This window comes from Notolabrus celidotus, chromosome 1, assembly GCF_009762535.1.
Source record: "Notolabrus celidotus isolate fNotCel1 chromosome 1, fNotCel1.pri, whole genome shotgun sequence".
Taxonomy (NCBI): domain Eukaryota; kingdom Metazoa; phylum Chordata; class Actinopteri; order Labriformes; family Labridae; genus Notolabrus; species Notolabrus celidotus.
This window is the reverse complement of record NC_048272.1, coordinates 28,613,377-28,619,376: the sequence shown is the minus strand read 5'-3', so window position 1 is coordinate 28,619,376 and position 6,000 is coordinate 28,613,377. Positions and strand designations below refer to the sequence as shown.

At 39.6% G+C, this 6,000-nt stretch overlaps 1 protein-coding gene across 2 annotated transcripts in view; it reads left to right on the top strand.

Moving 5' to 3' along the window:
* Positions 1–4,747: 4,747 nt before the first annotated feature.
* The window catches only part of sema3fb (sema domain, immunoglobulin domain (Ig), short basic domain, secreted, (semaphorin) 3Fb), a 61,895-nt gene continuing 60,642 nt past the window's right edge, over positions 4,748–6,000 (top strand). For both annotated transcript variants that reach the window (XM_034695457.1, XM_034695449.1), the window contains exon 1: positions 4,748–5,172. The gene's annotated coding sequence lies outside the window, so the exon portion shown is untranslated. The remainder of the gene's footprint in view (positions 5,173–6,000) is intronic.

Here is a 6,000-nt window from a genome sequence, read left to right as displayed (position 1 = left end):
ATTTTTTGACATTACAGTGTCATGTTAAAAAGTGACAGACATGCAGAGACGTTCTTATTTAAGATACTCCACTGTATCAAACTATGGAGGCATGCAGCTTCAGACAACCAATTAGTCAAACTGTTTAAACAAAAAACACCTTCAGGCCCCATTCACTTTTTAGAGTGAATTTTAGGTTGGTATATATTGTCCTGGGATGGTATCAGGACCTTCAGGAAAACTGGATCAGATTCTGATACATAATCATTGGATGTGTGAAATGGATTTCTGCACATGCTAATATCTAAACCCCTTCGGTGACTAAGTGATGTAATTCAGTTTTTTAGCCCTCCTCTCCCAAAAGTCCTTGTAGCACACAACATACACTCCCTGTTCTGTACCTCCCAGAAAGCTGGTGTGAACAGGAAGCATGACACATACTTGGTATGAATCATAAATGACCCACCTAAAGGACTTGGTAATGTTTCCTTTTTTATAATCAGCCCCAGCCCTCTGCTGAATGAAATCACCTTTCAGACTTTGGTAGATGAACTATTTGTTCAAATTTTAGCACTCAACTTCACAGTGACAGCCAAAAAACAGAGTTGTGACGGCCACTGCCTGGGAGAACAGAGGTGTATTGTGAATCTCAAAGTGAGCTGGCTATTTCTCCCAGGACTGATGTCCCGGTTTGTGATTTTATTCAATTACAGAATGTTTACCTTCACATTATGTCAACAGTGATGTAGAGCAGCGAAGGGGAGAAATTAACCCACCTGTTCCTCAACACACACCTTTTATTGTGTCCAACACACACATGATTTAAATGTCACCAAAATACATGTGCACACACTAACACTGGGGCACAAGTTTGTTTATACAGCTCAGTCAAGACCAGCTCTCGCTCCTCGTTCTCTTCCCCATTTGATGTGTGAAAAGTGGAAGGAAATCAAAGCCATTTCCCTTATTCTGCTCGCTGTGGGTTGTGGTTCCCTCGGGCAGAAGGGGTGGGACTGGCAGTAAAGTATGGTCAAGCCTGTAGAGTCTGGGAAGTGTATGGAGCGCTACAGATTGCCAAAACAACAGAGGAAACTGCTCAAAGGCAGCAACCACAGGTAGGGAATAGGAAGGTGGTCTCAGCACTGAAATGTAATCTCTGCTCCAAAGAGTCACATACTTTTGTTCAGTGTTATCACAGAGTCTGAAATCCCCTAAGTCCATCCTCTACTAATTTGTTCATGTGCTTCCCTAAGTGAGTCACCAACGCACTCACAGTTATTCACTCAACTTCAGAGATAGGAAAAGTTTGTCTGAAATATTTTTGAATTGAACAACTTTGAGACTGAAAAAATCCTGTAATCTAGATGATGCTTTTCTTTGCTCATTTAAATGCTAATAGCTTTGAGGACATCGTCTACAGAAAGTGCTGGGAGCCAAGCTTTTCTCCTATCTGTTCGCAGCACGAGGTGAGCACCTGCAGCTGAATTTTTAAATGAACAAATTCATTTTGCTGGTGGGACAGGGCAGCTTCTGCTTTGTTTAAGGGCATTTTACATGCATAAATGCACACAAACTTGTGCTTGTGTTTGAGTGTGAGGGAGATTTTGTCACAGAAATAATACTTTCAGGAATCAGAATTATGCTCAGCAGCCTGGCAATGTGGTAGCTGCAGCTAGTGTAAAACAAAGAGCACATTGTGACCCAAAAATCACTTGGCAAGGGCCAAGTTCCCTCCTTGAAACAACACTTTGGGTTACGACTAATTATTCCTGTTATGAGCCAATACTTTGAAAATTTGGGACTGAACTTCTTTGGGGTCTTACCAGGGATTTAACCAAAGGATATCAGCACTGTGAACAGACATGTTGGTGCGCAATGAGAAAAAAATCATGGTGGTATTAAAATTGTGATTTCAGGGACAATAACAATGGGGCATTTCCCCTTTAACTTGGGCTTAACTATATTAAAAAACATACAAAATGTATAAATATTAAGAAAAGTAGATGGTAAAAAAGAACAGGAAATAAATAAAATAAATAAAAACAGGATTAAAAAAATCGTATCACCACATTTTCACTTCAGCTCAAGATAGAATCTGAAACCTCTCATGGTTCAACACATTACAAAAGCACAAACCAAGCTCCACAGAGCATGTAACAGAGTGTCAAAGCTCTGCACCCACATTGAACCTGTTTTATATTACAGATGATCTGATGAACTGTGTTGGAAACACAAATGCTGATTAAACACCTGGCATCAGTTCATGCCCTGCAGCCAAAGCCCCACAGAAGGCAGTGTTCACATCACAGCTGGAATGCAGCTTCTTCTGTAGAACATTCAAACAACTTCATACACCACTTAGATAGATGTCAACGGCAGCTTTGAAACATGCACTGTCCACGTTTTTCTCACAAACATTACAGTTCAGGCCCACTTAGCAACAAAACGATCTTCCGGGTAATATCCACAGCTCACCTTGGATTCCCATGGAGAAGAAAATAATGACTTTTGGAATCAAGGCTGACAGATGGTTTTATTTCGCTTTCAGTAAAGTGGGCGAGGAATGTGCAGCAATGTGGCTTTTGAGAGGCTGAAGGCACTGCTTCACACAAAATCTGCCGTATCCTTCGTGAAAAGATATCTTGTCCCAAAGAGAAGAAGGAGGAAGTAGAAGAAGAAGAAGAAGAAGAAGGAGGAGTGTAGTCACATCAAACTGGTCCTTTTCTATTTGACCTCTGCCAAGTTACTTTCAAAAAGGAACCTTTGTGTTGGGCAGCAGAATGCTGAGTGAAGGCTACATACCCAACATCATGGCTTCACATAGAAGAAAAGTTTAGCAGGACAACTTCTTTTGACCCAATTGAGCCAAAACCTGACAAACTTTCAGAATGGACTCAATGGTGAATCAGGTCCACTTAATTTAATGCTCCAGGCTGAATGAGGGGCAGACAATTCAGGTGTGAAAGGACACTGAATGAAAAATGATTAAAAATGGGAAAATGTTTAATTTTCTCAATGTGCTATAGAAAATCCTCACAGGCGGTAACTCGGTGACTTTGACACATCCAATCAGTGTTTGAATAGAGGAGCAAATTAGGCATTTTAATCGACATTTTCTATGTACCATCAAATGAACTACATTTCTAACCCTTTTTACAAATCAATGCGTACATAACTAAGATAAGACTTTTCATTTCTGATAAGTTGGACCCAGCAATCCTCACATTGTCTGTACTCTGAGTCACTCAAATTGACTTTGCAGGTCAAATGTTAAATGGAATGAAGTCAGTGTGCGGCTGTTATACACTTGTATGAGCAAACTTTTGCCTAGTGAAATCTAAAGTTCATATCAGTCACTTAATTTATGTATTACACACTTTAGAAGTTTCAAATAATATAAAAGAGAACTTGGGCAAGAAAAAAAATACTTAACACAGATTTATTTCAGTCAGTCACTCTTTGACTGAGAGAAAAAAGGACACATGTATGCACCCCTGAAGCCAGATCCTGTTGAACATTTTCCCTCCCTCCACACCTCATGTGTGGGTGGCAGATGGTAGCTCACTGGTTGTCACAGCGATAGAAGATGGAAATACAGTCGACTTATTCAAAGCAAGCAAACACCTCCTTTGTGAGAGACACGCTTGCGTACTATAGCAGCTGTGATATAGCTGGGATAGGAAACCTGAATTGAACGTGCATTCAAGAGATGATTTATTTTTCTCTTATCAGCTTGCATCACAGAATAAGATGTTAACAGCAGCTGTATTGGCATGAAAACAATGTCTGTGCTACATATTCACAGCCTTTAAAGATAATATTTTCCTGGCAAAGTCTTGGCACAGCTATATTTCCTTGGTTTACCACAGTAATAAAAATATTAAAGCTTCTCTAAAAAGTTTAGGATAGGTGATGGTGTGTGACATATTGACTGCCTACCTGTTCTTATAGGGTTCAGTGAAGCATTCAGTGGTTCTGTGGCATGTACAGCTCAGTAATTAAAGCTACTGTCATTATTATTTTTTTTTTTTTACAATATATCAGATGACATGGTGTAGATAATCTGATAGATTTTGCTCATAGACCCACATGGAATTATTCCTGGACAGAGTGTTTTAGCCTTTTTCAGCTCATATGACCATGTTGCCAGATTTTACAAACACAGCTGCTCAATTCATCATACAATGTCTTTGTAAAAGGAGAGCTTTGGGGTCTAAAAGCTCTTCTGTTTCGGCTACATAAGTAAGACAAGATCAGATAAGTCATAATAGACACTTTGGGCTCCCTTTGATTGATTTTACCATCTGAGCACTTCTTTTGAAACAATTGTCTACAAAAAATCTCTTCACCCTATTAAACTTTGTGACTTTGTTTAAATGTATGACTGTAGCCTATGATTCAAATACTTCATTAATTATTTGTAATTGCAGATCTGGTGGATTAAGAAACACATCTTATATATCATTTAATTTTACAATCATTCATCTTTATTTATTGATAGGCTACATAAAGAGCCTGTCTGTGTTACTACAGTGGTTGTCTCTTTTTAAAAATTCTATGCAATAATAATGATAATTCCACTTAAAAATAGGTTTCCAAAAACATCGCGGTTTAATTTGGCAGTGTCTCTCCCCCTTGGTTCCTCAGACAGCATACAGCTTTTAACACGCTAGTAAATCACGGCTCCCCCCCGGCTGGCTGATGGGCGGCTCGGCACGGCGCTGCCCGCCCTGTGGGTGTGTTTAAAGCAAATAGGCCTCTGCATCCACCTGCTAGCGCCCTGCCTCCTACAGTCAGGAGCGCCCAACTTTCCTGAGAAGCACACGCTGCGTGTCTGGACCTCTGTACGCCACGGGGACTTTGATTCACACTGCTTTTCCCACGAGATGTTGATTGTGCTCGTGCGAGGATAGTGTCTCTTCGCGTCGCGCTCTCTCCAAAGGTTTTACTAAAGAAACATTTTCATTTTCATTTTTTTTATTGCTCACTGACAACTCCGGAGCCAATACCCGCGCAGTGCGCACAGGTACACACTGCCCTCCTGAGCGGGGACTGTTCACGAGCTGCACTGGGATTTTCTATTGTTATTATTGATTTTAACTTGGAAACGAAAGTGATCGATCTGTTGGATTTGGTTTCTTCAATGACTTGCAAGACTCGATTTGAAGTTGTACTCACCAAGCTGTAACAAAGGTAAGCCTCACTTTTCTGTTGCTTTATATTTATGGATTTATTTATAACCTGCTTTGGCCTTATTTTTCAGAGCTTACCTGTTTGCAGATGCGCGCCTTTTTATTTCTTATTTTATCATTTGCAGCACGCCTTAGGTACGCTATTATTTTCCCTGACACATTTACATCTAAATGTTAACCTCAAATTTAATATTTGAACGATTACAACCTCAAATATTAACTGAATCCATAATACTTTTGTATTGCTATTCAGTTTACCTCGCGCTCTAATACCACACCAGACTGTTTACAGTTCTGCCTCCATGTGTAGCCAAAGCTGCCAGTCTGTTACGCACAGCTTTCATTTATCTGGAGCATTAGACATTTATACTACACAATTTTATTTTCATTCAACATAGTGATAGAATGCAATCAAGTTTTTTATTCGTAGGCTTCTTGGAGTTTTTTTTTTTAAATCATTGTTTACAAATGTGATAAAATCATCCCTGGTGGGTCTGTTGTGTTTTTGATGTTCATGACGTGGATCCAATATTGTGCCCTAAAAAACAAGACCGGTTCAGGAAGAGGGTTTTACTGGATGCATTCATTTTCATTTGCCCAACATGTGACTATGAACAACTTAAAAACATGAATAAAGAAGCTGGGAGTATCACTGGCAGTGTTGTGCTTCTTTTTTCCTGCAGCCTTAAAGTGGATTAATTTTTTTTAATGGCTATATGTTTCCATTACCCATACTTTTGTGAGCTTGTACTCATATATTCTTTTCATGCTGCAAAATTACTTTTGGATTGTGGCTCTATTTTCTTGTGCGTGCACTAACTCTCCTTGT